Source organism: Zalophus californianus, chromosome 12, assembly GCF_009762305.2.
Source record: "Zalophus californianus isolate mZalCal1 chromosome 12, mZalCal1.pri.v2, whole genome shotgun sequence".
NCBI lineage: Eukaryota > Metazoa > Chordata > Mammalia > Carnivora > Otariidae > Zalophus > Zalophus californianus.
Window position 1 is genome coordinate 82,704,018 of NC_045606.1, and position 21,233 is coordinate 82,725,250.

General features: G+C 47.5%; 1 long non-coding RNA gene across 1 annotated transcript; it reads left to right on the plus strand.

Moving 5' to 3' along the window:
- Nucleotides 1–5,264: 5,264 nt before the first annotated feature.
- LOC113911970 lies at nt 5,265–18,430 on the plus strand. Its single transcript, XR_003516649.1, has 3 exons — nt 5,265–5,518; nt 5,849–6,022; nt 18,350–18,430. It is a non-coding gene; the product is annotated as an uncharacterized LOC113911970 (long non-coding RNA).
- Nucleotides 18,431–21,233: the final 2,803 nt, after the last annotated feature.

Genomic DNA, 21,233 nt, shown 5'->3' on the forward strand with positions numbered 1-21,233 from the left:
GCATTTTGGGACACAGGAAATATCTGAGCAAGTCCCAGCGTCATGTACCAACAGGACTCTCAAAGCCACCCAGCAGAAGATCGCATGAGGAAGGGACTCCAGAACCTTCCAGGGAACACCTGAGAGGGACTGGAAGGATCGCAAGGGCTTGAATAAATGGAGATGAGGACGGACAGCGGCATCCTGGGCACCCCTGGCTTACAGCTACCCCTCTCCAGTGACCCACCCCGTGCAGAACGCTGGGACTGTCTCATGGCTGCCACAGCAGCTGTCCCCTTGCCCACTCTTCCAGGAGGGGCCCGGCCTCACCAGCTCCTTCTGCGCTTGGCTGGGGATGATCCCCAAACAAAGAGACCCTCCCTTCTGGGCTGCCATTTGCCAGGTCTCCTAGGACCCCAAAGCCAGAAACAGGAGAAGGGGGAGGACTCAAGTCCTGTAGACATCAGGTGTCTCCAGGAGCCGCGGCTGCCGTGAACAGGACTCCCTGGGATCGTGACTCCCACCGAGGCCACAGCATGAGATGGGACAGAAAGCAGAAAGATGAGCAGGAAGGGGCGCCTGGGGGGTTGTCGGTTAAGTGTCCGACTCCTGATTTCCGCTCAGGTCATGATCTCAGGGTCGTGGGATTGAGCCCTGTGTTGGGCTCCGTGTTGGGCGTGGAGCCTACTTGGGATTCTCTCTCTCTCCCTCTGCCCCTCCCCCCGACCTTGCACACACTCAGGCTCTCTCTCTCAGAAAAAAGGAAAAGATTGGCTGGAAGAATGTTGGCTGGGGAGCATGGAGGCCTGAGCTACCTGGCTGACCCGAAGCAGGTCACTTCCCCATGTGGAAGATGAGGAGACCACCATCTTCCTTTCCCCAGCTGGGTCAGAGAAATGAAAGGGAAAGATGTGGAAATGCAGTGGAAGGTGAGGGTCGGGGAGGAGGCAGATGACAATGTTTCCTCTTCTAGAAAGAATTCCGGGCACATAGCCCTCTCCAGAAGGAAGAAAGATCCCCCTAGCCCCACCTGTACCCCCCAAACTAGCATAATAATAGCAAACACGCAGCATTCACCTGGTGCTAAGCCGTGCCCTAAATGCTTTCTACGTGTCTACTCATTTCCCATTATACCCCATTCTGAAGATGAAGAAGCTGAAGCTCAGAGGGGTTGAGTAACCTGCCCAAGGTCACACAGCCAGTGAGAGGTGAGGTCAGATTTGGACCTGGCCAGATTATAAGCCCTCATTCTCTTTCTTTTAAAAAAAAGATTTATTTATTTGGGCCACCTGGGTGGCTCAGTCAGTTAAGCATTTGCCTTTGACTCAGGTCATGATCTTGGGGTTCTGGGATGGAGCCCTGTGTTGGGGTTCCTGCTCAGTGGGGGGGTCTTCTTCTCCCTCTCCCTCTGCCCTTCCCTGAGTGCTCTGTCTCTGATAAAAAAATAAAAGCTTAAAAAAAAAAAACACACAAGGATTTATTTGAGAGAGAGAGAGAGAGAGAGAGCCGTGAGCACGCGCGCACGAGCAGGGGAGGGGCAGAGGGAGAGGCAGAGAGAGAATCTCAAGCCAACCGCCTGCTGAGCGCAGAGCCCCGCCTGGAGCTCGATCCCATGACCAGCGATCCTGGCCTGAGCCGAAACAAGAGCCGGACGCTCAAGCGACAGAGCCCCCCAGGTGCCCCCTAACCCCTCTCTTAGGCTGCCTCTGCTCCTCAGTAAACCCCCGGGACCCTCAGAACAACTGGCCGGGAACGAAGACGTTTTCTCTCGTGCGGCGCTCAGCCAGAATTGCCTGGAGTGATTTGGGGCAGGGCCCGGTGTGGGGAGTAGGGACGAGAGGGACCCCCTGAGGCACACGAAACAGACGAGAAAGGGACTGAAGCAAAGACAGGCACAAGGAACTGAGAGCAAATGAGAAGCCAGAGATGGGGCCGCAAGCTGCCGCTGAGATGGTTTTGAAGGGAAGCAAAGAGCAGGGCCCTGGAGAGACAGACGGGAAGCGGTGGACAGGCGCCCCTCCCAGGCCTGGGCGCTCCCCTTGGCTCACTCATCTGGCTCCGCCAACCTTGAGGGAAAGCACGCAGGCCGGGGGTTCATGGTGTCGGGGTGGGGGGTTGGGCTGTCCCTCACGGAGGCACATTCTGCACAGCACATGACTGTTGCCCTCACACCTGCAGTGCTGGCCTGACAGGGACATCGGGGGCAGGGGCTCTGAGCGAGGCTCACTCACTCCCGGGTCTGGCAGTGGCTGCTGGCTGAGGTTGGGATCTCGGATGAACGCCTACATGTGGCCTTTCTGTGCGGTCTCTTCACAGCCTGGCAGCCATGTGAGTATCTGGACAAGGGTATTCTGGGCAGAGGGAGTGGCCGGTGCAAAGACCCAGAGGTTTTGGACAAAACCAAAGATCTTCTAGGTTTTAGATTTAAATATATCTATATCTATATATCTATATCTACCTCTGCAAGGGCAGGTTCTTCCAAAGATGAGCGAAGGGAGGACCAAACAGCATAGACCAAGCCTCTGCTTGGGGCTAAGACCTTTCGGTCAGCAGGTGTCTGCCCACCCCAAGCCCCAGCAGGGAGCAGGTCCTTGTCTCAGCCCACACAAATGAACTGGCTTCCCAAAGGGCTCATTTCGGAACAAAGGGAAGGCTGGTCCCCACGACAAACAAATCCAGGTTTCCACCCTCCAAGACAGTTTGCTTGTAATCCAAAAAGAACTATCTTTCCAACATTCCCACATTTTAAGTCCAGTCTTTCTGATTACCTCTCGGCACTTAATTTTTTTGAGGCCAGTACACCTGTGAAACCCTTTTAAGAATGATTATTATCACCACCTTTTGCAATTTGGGAACTGAGTTTCAGAGAGGGTAATTCCCATGCCCAAGGACACACAGCCAGTCCCTCCTCCCCATCCTCTTGGCACTTAGAGGCTGCATATCTTTGGCCAAACAACTGGGCCTCAAAGCCTCCGGTGGCTCCCTGGGAGATGGGAATGAGGCCCACTTGCTGGCAGGGTGTGCCCAAGAATAATGACGTAAGAGGCCTCGGCTTAGAGCAGATGCTCAACAGATTGTCAGTATTGTTACCGCTTTCACTGTGCGGATGGGAAAGTGGGCCCTGGGCCCATCAGATGTGGCCGTTCCCCCGACTCAGTCCAGACCCGAGGATCCCAAGGGGGGACACACCGGGCAGTGTGGTGTGGTGGTGCTGGTAGGGGTCTGGGGTTTGGGGCTGGGCTCCTCCGGGCTCTCTGACTATTTTCCATCTTCCCTTTCTTCACGAGCTGCCATCATTTAACAACCTCGGGAGTGAAAAAAGAGAGCTGGGGGAGCAAATGTGCAATAGCTTAAATTAAAATTAAATTGAAATAAATTAAATGAAACAGGCAACTTCCCCGTCCTCATCTCTCAGGCCAAATCATGGTGAAGCTCTCTGGCTGCGGAGGAGCCGGCCAGTAGGGGGTTCCTCGGCTTCCCAGTGGCCTCCTGGAGGCCGGGGGTGCCGGGTGGCCCTCCCCTCCCTGCCTGCCCCCCTCAGGGGGCTACTGCTTCTGACACCTTTTCCTGGTTGTGGGCGGGGCCGGTGCCCGATGCTGGGGGAGCACCCGGAGCCAGAAGCCCAAAGCTGGCCCTGCCTCCCTCTGCCTCCTCCATCCTGTCTGTCTCCACCAGAGATGCCAGGTCACAGGGGAGACTGGAATCCAGGACAGCGGATCCCCAGCCGCAGGTGCCTTGGCTGGGGAGGTGCGTGTCTGATGGGCAGCAGTGGGGTTTCGAGAGAGCGCCCTCTAGATCCCTCGGGTTTCTGGGGCCTAGATGACACGGTGGTGTGGCAGAGCTCCCCCCCCCCTCCCCCCCCGGCCCCTGCTGGGCCCAGGCCCCTCCCAGGCCGCCCTGGGCACTTCAGGCCAAAGCAGACCGGATTCCAGGCCAGGCCCTCAGGTCCTGGGCTCAGGTTCCTTCAGCTTCCCATCACATCCCCTCAGGGGCCCAGTTTGGAGAAAAACTTGACACAAGCACAGAATTTCTTTCAAGTACCAGTTTTGAGTGAAAAATTCATGTGCGTTTTACATTCTGTCTTGTAATATACTCATGTTTATTTTAATGTATAATGTTTTACAATATTTACCAGTGAGTAAAACTGACATGCCCAGAGGCTATGCCCCTTTATCCAGAATCTTCCTGTGTGAGGAGTCTCACAGCCTGTCTTCAGCCCCACACCTGTCTTCCCCTGCCCCACCCCACCAGGCTGGAATCCTAGAAGGTGGGAAAAATCCCAAAGTCAAAACCAAGGGCATTGACAACACGGATGGGCCAAGGACATTATGCTAAGTGAAATAAGTCAGTCACGAAAGGACAAACCCACTGAATGAGTCCACTCACTTGAGATACTTAGACTAGTCAAATTCATAGAGACAGAAGAGTAAAAACGGTGGTTGCCAGGGAGAGGGGGCGGGGGGACTATTGTTTCATGGGTACACGGTGTCAGGTTTGCAAATGGAAAACATTCTGGAGATGGATGGCCCAACAATGTGAATGTCCTTAATATAGCTGTTCTGTATACACAAAAGCCGTTAAGATGTTAAAATTTATGTGATGTACATTTTTTACCACAATTAAACAAAAAAGAAGGCATCCAGGGTCAGAGAGGTTAACCAACCAGGGTCTTACTGCAGGGTGGGAGCAGGGGCAGGGGCAAGGGCCTGGACCTCCTCTCCCTAAAGAAGACCCTACCCCTGCGTTGCACCCCAGGGAGGTAGCAACAGATACAGCCCCTTGGCCACCTGGGTCGCCCCCAACATTGGGGCTGGAAGAAACTCTGGAAAGCAATCATTCCATTCTCTGAATTTTATGGATGAGGACACTGAGGCCTGGGGCCCGGGAGCCGCCTCCACAAGCCTCGCAGCTAGTAGGCGGCCTGGAAGGGGGAGGTCTGGGGGCTGGCCTGCGTGCTCCCGCAGCAGCTACAAAGGTGCAGGACGAGGCAAGCAAAGCCCTTCCTCCCACTGCCCCTGCCCCCAACTTACGAAAGCGTGCAGGTAACCCTTGTCCCCTCACCAGGCTGCACGGAGGCTGGTTAATTAATTAACCCGTGTTAAGGGACCAGGCACAGGCTAATCGACAATAGGCAGTCTCATTATTATTGTTAATCAGACTTTTTGCAGTTTTATAGCTGCCATCGCCCGGGGCTATTGCGTGTCTCTGGAAGTTAATTAAGCCTGCCAGGGATGAGCTCCAGAGCGGGGAAGAAGCGAGCGAGGGGCCAGGCTGGGGGGACAGCCTGGGGATCCTGATCCCCTTCAGGCTGGCTGCGTGGTCACAAGCTCCAGCCTCCAGGGGAGATAGGAAATGAGCAGGAAAACAAGGGGAGGGGGGAGGGTCCCCAGCTCCAGTCTCTGATTCTCACTCAGGGAGGGCCCCCTGCTCTCAGTCTACCCTCACTGAGGAGTGGGCATAATTAGGAGCAAGAAACAGAAAGCAGTCATTTCATCAACAAGTACCGCCTGGTGCGTCAGGCCAGGCCCCAGAGCTGGAGGTAAGTGAGGAGTGCAGGCGTCCCTGGGGTGTGACCAGGGCGGTGACACTTGGGGGTCCGGTGCTCCCGGCTGGGATGAAGAGCTAGAAAGGTTCTGGGGATCCCGGGTCTCCGGGGGGCCGGGGCCTCGCTGCCGGGCAGCACAACCCGCAGGCGGACCCCCAGCAGCCCACGAGCCCCCGAGGGCCACCCGCAAGCCCACCCCAGCCCGCTCTGGGGAAGCAGCCGCAGGAAAGAGCCGCCCGAATGTCAGGGTGTTTGGCACAGAATAGACAACAGGGGAATGTGAACCCAGGGAACTGAGAATACGAATCCTGACCACCCCCGCAGGGCCTCTGGCTCCCGCGCTTACCAACGGGGGCCCCTCTTCTCAGCCGCCGGACCCGACAGGCAACACCGGAGAGTTCCGCCAGGGATCCGGGGGTGCAAGCTGTGGAAATCAGGGCGGCTTGGGACGGCAAGATCCCGTGAGGCACCCAGAGGCTTGCCTGGTGCCATCGAGGGGTAAGTACCCGTCCCCCGGGCTCTGTCTACTCTGGGGTCTGACAGGCCCGGCCCATCTGTGAAGGGAGAGCCGGGAGGAGCTTTTGGTGAAGACAGCAAAAGGATTCACTGAAAGTGACTGGCATGAGAACCATATATGTCTGCTGTCAGTGATCACAGTTAGGCACACAAGCCTATGGACAATACACAAACCATTCTGATATAAATTTCTACTTTTTGTGATTTGGAGTTTACATTTGTTTCTTTTTTTTTTTTTAAAGATTTTATTTATTTATTTGAGAGAGAGAGAGAATGAGAGATAGAAAGCACGAGAGGGAAGAGGGTCAGAGGGAGAAGCAGACTCCCTGCTGAGCAGGAAGCCCGATGCGGGACTCGATCCCGGGACTCCAGGATCATGACCTGAGCCGGAGGCAGTCGCTTAACCAACTGAGCCACCCAGGCGCCCTACATTTGTTTCAATACATGAATCTATTCACCTTAGAGATTATAAAAAAAATAAATCTAAAGTATCCATTGACCACACTATTTTGTCCCTCTCCGTATCCAGAGGGAGTCACTATCTGATTTTGGTGTAGATCCTTCAGATAAAAAAATAAAAAAATAAAAATTAAAATAAAAAAATATATATTTAAATCTATTAGATAGACCAAAAACACCCACACACATATATATATAGTATTGTTTTAGGTGTGTGCTTTTTAAAAATTATAAATGGTATCATATATGTTCTGTAAAGGGAAGGAAAAATAATTTTGCCTCTACCCTTTTAGGTTCTCGGCTGAGATCCCCCTGTAAGAAAGAGATTAGGAAGACAAAACCAAATTTAATTATATATGTCCGGAGCCCCACAAAGATATGAGACAAAGAAGTGATCAGAGCAGATGATTTTTATATCTTTCAGACAAAGAAACAATAAATTTGTGAGGAATTGACAAGACGAAGGTGTTTGGGCTTGGGGCAGTAAAGTAATGTAGAAGTAACAAGGTTTGTTTATCCAGGCTTCTCGGCCTCCAATTCCCTGTCTCTGGTGATAAGGAGGCCTCCTGCCCTCCTGGTACAGGGTGGGTGCCTTTCACGTGGGAGGTTGATTTCCTGCTTCCAGAGGCACAGAGGAGGGTCAGAGTGTCCTTGCACCAGCTGTCTCTCAAGTACCTTTGATTCAAAATAATCAATATGCCAAAGTGGCATATTTTAGAATGACATTTTCTGAACCCCTACATCTGCAACTGGCTTTTTCACTCACTGTTGTTTTGTATATCCAGATACACTGATGCATTTCAACCTGGTTCATTCTTTTTGGCTGCAGGGTCATCTTCTATCCTAAGAACATACCACACCTTACTGCTCTATACCACTATTTTGCTATTTCAAAACTACCACAGAGATCATTCTTGCACATACGTCAGGGCCCATGTGTGTTTCTACGTGTGTGTCTTTCTAGTGCTAACACACAGAATGACTAGGTTATAGGATATGAACATTTTCCATTTTGAACGGACACCATCAAACCCCTCTCCAGTGTGGCTGTACCAGTTGGCACCCCTTTCCCGCACCCTCACTAACACTTGGTATTGTAAAACAAGGTTTTTTTGTCTTTTCTTCTCAAAGATTTTATTTATTTATTTGACAGAGAGAGAAAGAGAGCGCGCGCGCGAGTGCACAAGCAGCGGGAGCTACAGGGAGCGGGAGAGGGAGAGGGAGAAGCAGGCTTCCCACGGAGCAGGTTGCCCAGTGCAGGGCTCTACCCAGGACCCTGGGATCATGACCTGAGTCGAAGGCAGACGCCTAGCAGCTGAGCCACCCATGTGCCCCTAAAACAAGGTTTTCTATGACAAGCTGCGGATTAAAAGCTGTGGAGTTTTGATTCACATTTCCTTGATTAATCCTGGGGTTAAGCATCTTTTTGTTGATCAGCCATTTATATTTTCTCTTTCATGAATTGCCGACTTACAGCCACTGTTTTTTTCTTCTGTTGGGTGGTTTTTCTTTTCTCCCATTGATTTATAGATGTTCTATAAATGCTAGATTTTAGTTCCTTTTCTATATATTTAAAATGTTTGCCAGGGTGCCTAGGTGGCTCAGTCAGTTAAGCTTCCACACTTGGTTTCGGCTCAGGTCATGATCTCAGGATGGTGGGATGGAGCCCCTTGCAGGGCTCTGTGCTCAGTGGGGAGACTACTTGAGATTCTCTCTCTCTCTCTTTCTCACTCTCAAAAAATAAATAAATAAATAAATAAGTTTGCCATCAGTGTGTTGATTGTCCTCAAACGTGTTTATGGTATTTTGTACTGAAATGTTTAATTTTGATTTGTGACGTTTTCTTTATGTAAAAATCTCCCTATGATTTGGTTTGCAGATTTTATGTCTTGTTTAAATAAGCCTTCCCTACTGGAAAGTAAAAAAGATGGTCTTTTATCATCTATTCTAATATTTTTAAGTTTTTTCCTTCTCCAGTTAAGTCTTTAATCCATCTGGAGTATTTTTTTAATGGCAATACTGTACCCAGATAGAACTACATTTCCCAGACTCCTTTGCAGCTAGGGGCTCCCATGGGACCTATAGCTCTGGTGGGAGGCAGGGAAGCAAGCAGCAGGCTATGTGGGATTTGGTGGGGAGGGTTCATTTTGCTGCTACAGGCACTGTCCTTTTCTCTTTCTCACTTCTTCCTCTCACTGCCTGGAATGTGGGTGTGTTATTTTTTCACAAGAATTTCAGAATTAATTTGTCAAGCTGCACAGAAAAATGTCCTTGGAAGTTTAACTGGGATTTATATCAGCTTTGAGCAACAGAGACAGATACATTTTATTTATTTATTTATTTATTTATTTATTTATTTTTAAGATTTTATTTATTTGCGAGAGAGAATGAGAGATAGAGAGCACGAGAGGGAGGAGGGTCAGAGGGAGAAGCAGACTCCCTGCTGAGCAGGGAGCCCGATGCGGGACTCGATCCTGGGACTCCAGGATCATGACCTGAGCCGAAGGCAGTAGCCTAACCAACTGAGCCACCCAGGCGCCCAAGAGACAGATACATTTTAGATAATGAAATTGTTAGTGTTGAATAATTAGTAAATCCACAGGAATGCGGACCAAAACCGGTACAGAGACGCCCATGATGTCAACAAGAAACTGAGCTTCCTTCTTTCTTCTTTACTTTTGTGAGTTGTGTGGCTTTTATGCTGTTGGACCCAGGATGTGCAGTACTGAGTTGTGTGGCTTTTATGCTGTTGGACCCAGGATGTGCAGTACTTCCTGCACGGCATCCTAATAGCAACTAAAGTTCAACTAAAGAACGAAGAGAAACCCAATTAAAAAAGTCCAAGACCCATGTGGAATCTTCCCGCCTATGAACTCGGTATAGCTTTTATTTGTTCAGCTCTTTTCCTACATACTCTTCTGGAACAACCCTACTTGATCATTGACTGATTCATATTTTTTTTCCGGTGGTTAGTTTTATTTATTTATTTTTAATTTAAATTCAATTAATTAACATATAGCGTATTATTAGTTTCAGAGATAGAGGCTAGTGATTCATCAGTCTTAGACAATTCCCAGTGCTCATCACAACACATGCCCTCTCCAATGTCCATCACCCAGTTACCCCATCCCCCCACCCCTCTCCCCTCCAGCAACCCTCAGTTTGTTTTCTATGATTAAGAGTCTCTTATGGTTTGTCTCCCTCTCTGATTTCATCTTGTTTTATTTTTCCCTCCCTTCCCCTATTGATTCGTATTTTTGTATCTGTGTTAACAAGTGGGAGGGACCTCTGGTTTTGTTTAGGGTCAGGGTGATCTCAGAAAATGAGATTGAGACTCCCATCTCATTCTGTGTTCTGGAAAGTTGATACTAGCCAGGTACTCGTTAATAATTTATAAGTTTAGTAGAACTCCTCAAATACTGTCAGGGTCAAGTACTTTTTGAAGTACTTGGCACCTGACCACCATTGCAGTTCTATCTCTGTTTACTGGTCCATTTGGGTATTTTGCTTGTTCTTGGGCCTATTCTTGTCATTATTTTTGCATAGGTTTACATATTTATTAGTAAAAAGTTGTGGGTTGTTTTGCTTGTTTGTTTACATTTTAACAGTCCCTTCTGTCTGTACTTACGTATCCATTTTTCACTCCTACTCTGGTTTGTTCAAGCTTTTCACTTTTTTCTTTGCTTGGCTAAAGTTACATTTGCCTGAAGTTTGTCTGTATTAATAATGGTTTTAAAGAGCCATGTTTTCTTTTTGTTGAACAACTCCTCTGCTGGTTTTCTCTTTCCTTAAACCTTGCTTTTTATCATTATTAGTTCTTTTTCATTTCTTTGCATTCCTTTTGCTGTTCTTTTTCCCCTAGCTTCTTAATTTGAAAGCACAGTTCAGGGGCGCATGGGTGGCTTAAGTCGTTAAGCATCTGCCTTCGGCTCAGGTCATGATCCCAGGGTCCTGGGATCGAGCCCTGCATCGGACTCCCTGCTCAGGGGGAAGCCTGCTTCTCCCTCTGACCCTTTCCCCTCTCATGCTGTTTCTCTCTCGATTGCTCTCTAATAAATAAATAAATAAAATCTTAAAAAAAAAAAAAGAAAGCATAGTTCATTTATTTTTACTCTTTCTTATTATCAAACAAATATATTAAGACTATAACTTTTCCTCTGAGTACGACTTGGCTATATCCCATAAGTCATATAGTCTCTCATATTGTTCAGTTATAAATAGTCTATGACTTTGGGTTTTTTGTTTTGTTTCATTTCACCTCAGTTATTTAGATGTCATAAATGCTTGTCACCTGAAATATATTTTGGTTGATATATTGATATTGTTAATTAAAATAATTTTTTGGAAAGATTTATTTTTTTATTGTAGGGAGGGGGAAAGGGGCAGAGGGAGAGGGAGGATCTTCAAGCAGACTCCTCGCTGAGCGCAGAGCCCAACGGGGGCTCGATCTCACGACCCCAAATCATGACCTGAGCTGAAACCAAGAGTCGGATGCTCAACCAACTGAGCCACCCAGGCGTCCCAAAATTGTTAATTTTTAATAGATCTTATTTTTTTTAAAGATTTTGTTTATTTATTTGAGAGAGAGAGAGAATGAGAGATAGAGAGCACGAGAGGGAAGAGGGTCAGAGGGAGAAGCAGACTCCCTGCCGAGCAGGGAGCCCGACGCGGGACTCGATCCCGGGACTCCAGGATCATGACCCAAGCTGAAGGCAGTCGCTCAACCAACTGAGCCACCCAGGTGCCCTTTAATAGATCTTATTAATAGCAATCTGACCATATGCTTTTATAGATAATATAATTTTTTTCTTCAGAGAAATTTCTTGTCTTCTCTCTTTATTCTTGTTCTTAAATTATACAAAGATGTGTCCGATTATAAAGTTATAACAGGGGACCCTTTTGACCTGAGACTAATATCTTCCTTGAGATATTTCTGCTTTATACTCCATTAGATATCACCTTCTCTCTAATCTCTTTTCTCTTTTCTGAATATCTAGTAAATAGGTGTTGGAATTCTGGATTTGTTGCCCACATCTTGTGTCTTTTCTCTGATGATTTGTATAACTTTATACCTTCCACTGCATTCTGGAAGAAATCTTCATCTCCATCTTCTAGCTCACTAATTTGCTCTTCGGCTGAGTCCCTTCTGTTATTCCCATTTACTGAATTTATCTTCAATATATTTTGTAACTTATGTTTTTAATTTATGCAGTATCTTTTAAAATATTTTTCAAAATAGACTGGCTTTTTTTCATGGATGCCTTATCTTTTTGTCCCCCCAAAGATATTTTCAATACTTATTTTAAAATTCTCTCCTGCCTGCTTTATTAACCGTTTCCTCGGGTATCATTCTCCCCATTTGTTGTCATAGTCAATAGGTATGCCTTTCCTCATATGTTTGCAGGAAGCTTCTAGATCTGTATAAACCTCCTTTTTTTTTTCTAAGATTTTATTTATTTGTGAAAGATAGAGCATGAGCCGGGGGGAGGGCAGAGGCAGAGGAAGAAGCAGACTCCCTGCTGGGCAGGGAGCCAGATGCGGGACTCGATCCCAGGACCCAGGGATCATGACCTGAGCCGAAGGCAGACACTTAACCGACTGAGCCACCCAGGCTCCCTGAACCTCCTGTCTTGAGGAAAGGGCAGGGAACAACTGTTTTCAGTTAATGGAGAGGGCGGTGTGGTGGGGGGGCATTCACAGTCAGAAGGGTTCCTGGATTGCTCATCTTCCCTTGCTATGATTGCTCCCTATTCCTCCCAACCAGCAGGGCCGGGGCATGGCCCTGTTTTACAACCTAAGCTCACACTCATTGCTTCACCTGAGACAAATCCCAAATTATTGCTGCCTGACCCAAAGTGCCGTGTACGGGCGTGTGTATGCATGTGCACCTGTGTGCGTGCGCACCCGTGTGAGTGTTCACCCATGTGTTTGTGTGTCTAAGGTTCACCCCATCGCTAGTCAGTTGTCCCTGGTTCTTTCCTCCCAGGATTTGCCTCTCCTGGTCATGAAGATTCTTCTGACCCTTAGACATACTAGGAGGTGTTTTTAAATTAACTGATTTTAGTCAATTCGTCCTTTCAAATATAGATATAGAGATTTAAGTCTCCCTTATATTTTCCTTACTTATTTTTAAAATAAATCTTTCTGTTCCATTGTTTCGATTTCCTCCTCTGGGGACTATGATTATGCAACTGCTGTTGCCTGCCTTACACTTCTGTCCTTTTCTCTCTCATTTTTAAAATCACTCTCTTTATTTCCATTTTATTTTGTTTTATTTTCTCGTTTACACGGTATCTATTGCCCTTTGTGGGTTTTGTCTTTTAGTTGTAAATTCTGAAATAGTTTTGTCTTTTCTATCCTGGGAATTGGAAGTGGGATTTATGTTTTAGCAGGATCACTGGGGCTGCTGGGGCTGGGATGGCGGAGGGGGTGGAGCATTTGGGAACGAAGGAGGAAGCAAGGAGGCCTGTCAGGAGACTTGCAGACATATTCCTAGGGAAATACAGTGACTTGGAGTAGAGGGTAGAGATGGAAATTGTGAGAAGTATTGGTCTTGGGATATATTTTGAAGGTATCACTGACAGAATATGCTGTTGGGTTTGATACAAAATTGGAGACAGTTTTGGGAGTTTGGTTTGGGTTATGCTAACTTGGGCTTTCTAATTAGACATACAATCAGAAGAGGCAATTTGATATTTGAGTCTGGAGGTAGAGGAGAGGTTGGGACTTGAGATAAAAATTCAGAAGTCCTCAGCATATGGTTTTTAAAGTCTTGAGACTGGAAGAAATAACCTGGAAAATGAGGTGGGGGGGAGAAAAAGTCTGAGCAGGAGCCCTGGAGCCCTCCAGCATTTACAGATCATGAAGCTGAGGAGGATCTGGCCCAGAAGTCTGTGAAGGAGCAGCCAGTGAAGTAGGAGTAGGGGAGTCCGAAGGGGGTAAACAGCTGTGCGGCATACTGCTGGGGGCAAGGAATCTCAGGCCTGAGTTGTGACCATGGGAAGTAGCTGGTGACCTCGTACTGTTTCCTGATTAAGTGGAAGAAAAATGGATGCTTCCTCTTTGCTCTTTCCTCCCTCCTCCCCTCCCTTCCTGAAGCATTTGGACTTAATTATTAAGTCCAAATGCTGTTAGATACAGCTGGGCCAGATGGGTATCCATGGTTGGGGGTGGAGGGGGTCAGCCTGGTGCAGGGCATTAGAACCCGAGTGGAGTGATGGGGGCATCTGTGGGGGGGGGGGGTGCTGTGTTGGCAGCATCAGTAGAAAGTTGGTTACATATGAGGATTCATCAAATAAGCAAATGTATTGAGGATAATGGGATTCAGGGTTCTCACTGGTGGCAAAAACGTTATAAATATAAAAAGGATAAAATTAGAAAGAATCCCATGGTGTTGGACTGGAATTAGATGTGGAAACAAAGATAGATGAAAATTTGTGTAGAGAGAAAAAATTTCTAACTCTCTCCACTGGGAGGGCCTGGGAACAACACCATCCAAAATCAAAGAGCACACCAAGTGCCCAGATCTTGGTTTCTAAATACCACTGTCCCCTAAAAGGAACTAGAATTCCTTGGAGAAATGGCTGATTCCAAGACTGAAGCAGGAAAAGTACAAGATAAGCCTGGAACATCTTGTACCAGGAAGTAAAGAAGTGTTTGTTCAAAACATGTCAAAGGAACACAGAAGTTAGCCCCATGAGCTCTTACTCTTCAACTCTGGGGCTATTGGAGCATCAAATTAATAATAATAACTGCAGATGATAACCCAGTGAATAAAGTAGGATTCCACAAACCTATACAGATAGAAAGAGGCAGGGTGGGGGGCAATGACAAAGCTCATCCTTATAATAGAATGCCAACTAATAGCTGCAGAAGGAATGATGGAATTAGAAATTTTGGCAATCCTCATACTAATGATGAACTCAGCCAAGAAATATCACTGGATGCTAAAACTTGTGAGTGAAAGTTTGAAGATGCTATTACAGAGCTTCAAAATACTTACTGATTACCAAGGGGAAAAGAATAGCTTTCAGTGGAGAAACCTGGCAGTCAACACCTCAGTCAACTCATCAGTGTTAACATCATCAGTAATGGGACAAATTTAAATCATGTACCACCCGCCAGGACTCAATGACAAGGATGGAGAACCACTTCTGAGATACTCCTGCCAAAGAAGTATAACCTGAATCTAATCATGAAGAAATATCCAACAAGTCCAAATGGAAGTACACAGTACAAAAGAACTGGGCTATCATCTTCAAAACTGTCACGGTTCTGTCGAGGAACTATTCTAGACTGAAGGAGACATGACAACTAAGGGACACACATGATTCTGGATTAGATCCTTTTGATAGAAAAGACATTCTTGAGACAATCAGTGAAACGTGAATGAAATGTGGGTGGCAGCGATGTATCCAGGTTAATTTCTTCATTTTGCTGGTGGGTGTAGGAGAATGTTCTTGTTGGTAGGAAATGCCCACGAAAGTATTCTTGGGTTAGAAACAGTATTCTTGGGTGGTGGGGCATCAGGTCAGCAACTTATATTCAAATATTTCGAGAAAAAGAAAGTTTATTGTACTGTTCTTACAGTTTTTCTTTATGTTTGAAATATTTGAAAACAAAAGGAAAAAGAAAACAACAAAGACACAGAAAGAATACCCGGATGAGAAAGCCAGCAGACAAATCAAGAAAGTGGGCTGTTGTACAGCACAACTGACTAGGTTTTCTCAGTATGTCCGTCCGATGAAAAAGGGCAGGATTCAGGGATGTCTAATCTAGACAAAAGGGATATAAGAGACACAATAAACCAGTGTGGATCTTGATTCCAACAAAACAGCTCTGAAGACACATTTTCTTTAATAAATAAATTTATTTATAAAAAGATTTTATTTTTAAGTAATCTCTACACCTAACATGAGGCTCAAACTCACAACCCTGAGATCCAGAGTTGCACGTACCACCAACTGAACCAGCCAGGTGGCTCTGAAAACACATTTTAAAGGGAATCCGGGAAATATGAATAAGGACTATTAGATATTACTAAGTAGTTCTTGCTAATATTCTAAGTGTGAAAAAGCCATTGGGATTTTGTAAGGAAATGTGCTTTCCTCCCCCAGATGCACATTCAAGCCCCTGGGAGCAAAATAACATGAGCTCTGAGGTTGGCTTTAAAATACTTCAGAAAAGGGGGCGCCTGGCTGGCTCAGTCAGTAGAACATGTGACTCTTGATCTCGGGCTTGTAAATTCAAGCCCTACGTTGGGTCTAGAGATTACTTAAAAATAAAATCTTCTTAAAAATAAAATACTTCAGAAAAAGGGGATAGAATAATCAAGCCAAGAAAAAATTTTGATAATTACTGAATCTGGGTGATGGGTATTATATCAGACAGCCTGGGCTGCTATAGCAAAATACCACAGCCCTAAACAACAGAAATCTATTTTCTCACAGTTGTGGAGGCCACGAGTCCAAGGTCAAGGTTTGGTTCTTCTGAGGCCCATCCCCTGGGCTTGTAGATGCCACCTCTCACAGTCATCCCTTGGTCTGAGGTGTTTGTGCCCCAGTCTCCTCTCCTTCTGAGGACACTCATCCGATCGAATTAGAGACCACCTATATGACTTCATTTTAGCTTAATTACCTCTTTAAAAGTACCTCTCCAAATATGGCCACATTCTGAAGTACTGGGGGTTAGGACCTCAACATACGAATGGGGGGGGGCGGGATACAAGGCAACTTGTACCCGGTATATGGGATTTTCTCGTACCATTCTCTCACTTCGGTGAATATCTATTTACAATATAAACTTTTTCATAATAAAAATAAATGCTGAACAAGTAAGTGAAGACAGCCACTGTAGATGGGTTTTTTGAATTTTGCTGCAGAAGATATCAGAGAAATGAGCTCATGCCTGGAGGTGGGATATGAGGTCAAAGGAGTATTTTTTTTCTTTAAAAATTACTGTTATTATGGCATATTTGTATGCTAATAGGAAGGATCCAATAGAGAGAACATTTTGATGTACAATGGAAGAGAGAGGGGATAATTGCAGAGGAAAGTGTCTGAGTTGGCAGAAGGGCTGGAATATTATGAGCCAAAGGGAAGGGTTGCCCATCTCTGTGTCCCCTCCCGGGGAGAAGGCAGAGTGTGGGAGGCAGCTGCTCTGGTGGGAACGTGGGAACGTGGGAGCCCTCTCCTAAGCGATCATGCATCCTCAGTGAGACATGAAGCAACGGCAGCCGTCAGTGGAAGGTGAGGAAGAGCTGGAGATTTGAGGAGAGTGAATCAAACAGGAAAATGAAGAAGGAACGCCAGGAGTTAGCGAGCCCCCTTTGAGGGTCAGATTTATGATTTGCAGCTCTTTCCTCCCAATCTGTAGCTTGTCTTCATCCTTTCAAACGGGTCTCTCTCTGAACTACAGTTTTCAGTGTTGATGAAATCCAGTGTGTCAGTTGTTCCTTTTCTGGATCCTCCTTCTGGAGCCAAGTCGAAGAACTTTGGCTTAGCCCTAGATCCTGAAGTTTATCTCCTACATTTCTCCTAAAAGTTGTATAGGTTTTACATGTTACAATTAACTATGTGATTCATTTTGAGTTACTTTTGGTATAAGGTGTGAGACCTAGCTCAAGGTTCATTTCTTGGCCTATGCATGCCTCGTTGCTCCCGCATTTGTCAAAAAGGCAATCTTTCTTCATTGTAATTGATTTTGCACTTCTGTAAAACACCAGTCCACCATCTTTGTGTTGGGTCTATTTCAGGGTTCTCTATTCTGTTCCCTTGACCTATATGTCTGTCCCTTTGGCGATATCACACATTATTGATTACTTTAGCTATATACTAAGCCTTAATATCAGCTAGGGTGATTCCTCCCACTGTATTATTCTTTCTCAAGATTATTTTAGCCCCTAGAGGGCTTGTGCATTTCCATATAAACTTTAGAATAAGTTTGTCTATTTCTGCAAGAAACCTTGCTGGGATTTTAATAGAAATTGCAATAAACCTATAGATCAACTTGTTGAGAACTGACATCTTCACCATGTTGAGTCTTCCAATCTGTGAACACAGTATGTCTCCCCAAGTAGTTAGGTCTTGTTTGATTTCTTTCATCGGCATTTCATCATATTAACGGAGCCCACGTGGGGCAGAGAGAAGTGTTGTGTCTGATGCCTTGAACTGGAAGCTCCATGCAATTTTCAAGTCTGACTTACTGAAAATTGGTGAAGACTTTGAAGGAGTTTGACGAAGAGAATTTTCTTAGTCTGGATCAGAATGGATTGTTCCTGAGTCACTCATTTTCTGCTGGAAATGAAATGAAATGAAAACCCAGACAGGGTGAGCTGGGGGCCAGGCATGAAGGAGGAAGAAGGGGCCCTTTTGCAGGCAGCTAGGGGTTTGCCACCAGCGTCCAGGATGGGCTGAGGGGGCGAGGCATCTGGATCGTGGAACCGGGCCTAGGGGACCAAGGGGGCCGGAGGACTCCGCCAGGCTCTCGCCCCCGCTCCTCCCCTGGCTTTGGAGGGACCCTCCGTCCTCCTGCCCAGGGTGAGCCTCCGGCCGACTCCGGGGTCGCTGGGGCCCGGCCGGACCGCGCAGTGCCTGGAGGCCCCACGAGGGGGCGCGCGAGCTCAGCGCCTGCGGTCTGGGCGGGCGCGGGGCTGAGGATGGACTGCCCGGACCGCGGGGTTGCCGGACCAGGTGGGTCCCCAGCAAACCACGCCCCTCGGGGGGACGGGCTTTGCTTGGGAAGCACAGCAGGCCCCTAACAAGTTTTTGTTGCTTGAATAAATGCATTGTAAGCTCAGTTACACTGAGAAATTCGAGGTTTAACTTCTATCCCACCTTATTCCCTCCCCAGATATTTACATATTAAAAGAAGCTTCTGGAAGAGAGCAACGCTTGCTCGGAGCTTTGTGCCATCCGGAGAAGAAATGCCTGAGGGGTAGGATGGGATGGGTGGTGGGAGCGGTAGTCCCACTGGCTCTGGGTTACCAGTCTCTTCTCAAGCTAGGAGGGACTCAAGCTCCAGGGAATTTCCTTACTTTGGGCCCGTTCACGGGGAGTGTTTCAGGTTAAAGACCAGGTCAGGGCCGGAGGGAAGGTGAGATGGCAGCTGGGCAGGGCGAATTGCTTCAAACCCCAGGAGGGACACTCCTTTTCCTCTAGCTAGGTCCAACCCCCCGCCCCCGGCCCCCTTGCCCAGACACAGGCTTGTTCAGGTTGCTCAACCCTCCCCGTTAGGAGCATTTCTTCTCCAGGAGGCCTCCCTAACCAGCTACCCCTGGTGCCCCTCCCCGTTGTGGTGGCGGATCAGGGCTTGTAGTTCTGTAGACCCAAGTCCAAGTCCCTGTTACCCAGCTGGGGGATGTGCAGGCGCTTAGTGTTAAAACACAAAATCCAACCAGGTAAATCTGGACATCTAATTGGTTTTTTGAAGCGATTCCTTAATAGGGCAACATCTCCTCTAGCAAGTAGAGAGGTGCTCTGGGAAGTTGTACATATGGAAGGAGGGTGGGGGTAAGAAGTATTGGGAAAGGGGCGCCTGGGTGGCTCAGATGGTTAAGCGTCTGCCTTCGGCTCAGGTCATGATCCCAGCGTCCTGGGATCGAGTCCCGCGTCGGGCTCCCTGCTTCTTGGGAGCCTGCCTCTGCCTCTCTCTCTCTCTCTCTCTTTCATGAATAAATAAATAAAATCTTAAAAAAAAAAAAAGAAGTATTAGGAAAAGTAGACTGTTTCAGGCCAGGACTCCCTTTTGGGGAGAAGGGTTGGGCAGGGTTTTATCATGCAAATGACTTCACTAGGGCTGATCTGAAAATTTCAGATTGACTTTTAAAAGTTCGCATTCCTCTGCGCCTTCAGCTCTGGTCATGATCGCAGGGTCCTGGGATGGAGCTACGCCCGGGGCACCCTGCTCCGCGGGGAGCCTGCTTCTCCCTCACCTTCCGTCTGCTCCCACTCCCTCTGCTTGTACTCTCTTTCTGTCAAATAAATAAATAAAATCTTAAAAAAAAAATAGATCGCATTCCTCTGCTTCTGCCTGGCTCAGTCCGTGTAGCATAGGACTCTTGAAATCAGGGTCACAAATCTGAGTGCCACGTTGGCGTCAAGTTTACTTAACAAAAAATACATGTTTACATAAAAAATAGAAGGTCATGTTCCTGGAATGTGTTGAAACTGTAAGTCTTGGTTTGCTGCTGTGGGGGCCATATGACTCCAATTTGAGCTTGTTTTTTCTTTTTCTTTTTTGGGGGGTTCTAACGCAAATCTTTTTTTTAAAATCTTATTATGTTATGTTAATCACCATACATTAATTACATCATTAGTTTTTGATGCAGTGTTCCATGATTCATTGTTTGCGGATAACACCCAGCGCTCCATGCAGTACGTGCCCTCTTTAATACCCATCACCAGGCTAACCCATCCCCCACCCCCCTCCCCTCTAGAACACTCCATTTGTTTCTCAGAGTCCATAGTCTCTCATGGTTCATCTCCCCCTATTTCCCCCCCTTCATTTTTCCCTTCCTACTATCTTCCCTATGTTTTTTTTTTTTAACATATAATGTATTATTTGTTTCAGAGGTACAGGTCTGTGATTCATCAGTCTTACACAATTCAGAGCGCTCATGTTTTTTTCTTTTTTAATACGAATCTTCCAACCGTTATTTTTCCTCCCAGTTACACCGAGAAATGGGATTACTTAAGGCATTACCACAAGGGTAGCCTGAGGATTAAATGAGTCCTTCTGTTAAGTCCTTAGGGTGGGGTCTAAATATGGTGTCTGTCCAATGGGAGAGCAGCCCCCAAATGCGGAGCGACTCTCGGGGGGAAGCCGGTGGATGCGGCGGGCGGTGAAAGGATTCACCTGAGGCAGAACGAAGGCGAGAGGAGTGTACTGAGTACAGTGCTGGGGAGCAGAGGGGGCTGTCCGCCCGAGGCAGCAGGCGGGGGATGTTTTCAAAAGGGGAAGATGAGGAGGTGTGGCGATATATGGAATTCTCCCTTTTTGGTAACTGTGCCTCGCAGTAAGTAGCCCATTGGTTAGTTAGGGCCCGTGGGTATTCTGAGGTGGGTCTCCTGATGGGCCTGTCTGTATGCAGCCAGGGGATCGCTGCAGGCCCCTTTCTGCGTTTCATGCCGCAAGCCTGTTTGCCTAAAAGCGGCCTCTTCCTGGAGGCCGGGACTGCGCACCTTGGCTAACCTCAGCTGGGACCACCAGGGCGCCTCTTCTCTGTAATAGAGGAGGTGGCTATTTCACGGTCAGTGGATCTAGGCCCTTCAAGGCAGTGGCTGTTTGAGTCACCCAGGGCTGGGCTCAGTACATGCTCACTAGGGAGCTGTGCACCACCCGGGCCCAAGCTGACGGGGGCCCAAACTCTCACAGCTGCTGGCCACTCCTGTCCCCCATAGGCTCTTTGGTCCCCCCCTGCCCCCCGAGGTCCTAGGAAGGACCCCTTCCTTCTCCGCTCTTTCTCCTGCCACAAGCCAGCATCACAGCCCGCAGCCCTGCGGCTCCTCAGTAGGCTGTCCTATCCCAGCCTTGCCAGCTGCCCATGGTCCCTGCCGACAGAGGGTCCCAGCAGGAGACCCACGCCCGGGGAGGGCAGCTCCCTTGTCACCCACCTCATCTCACCCAGGCTCCACTGCTGACTCCTTGCTTCACTTTAATAAAATAAATTCTGCGGAGGCCTCAGCTCTCTGCTCCCTGCACTCCGAAGTGCTCATGGTTCTCAGCTGAAGGCTGA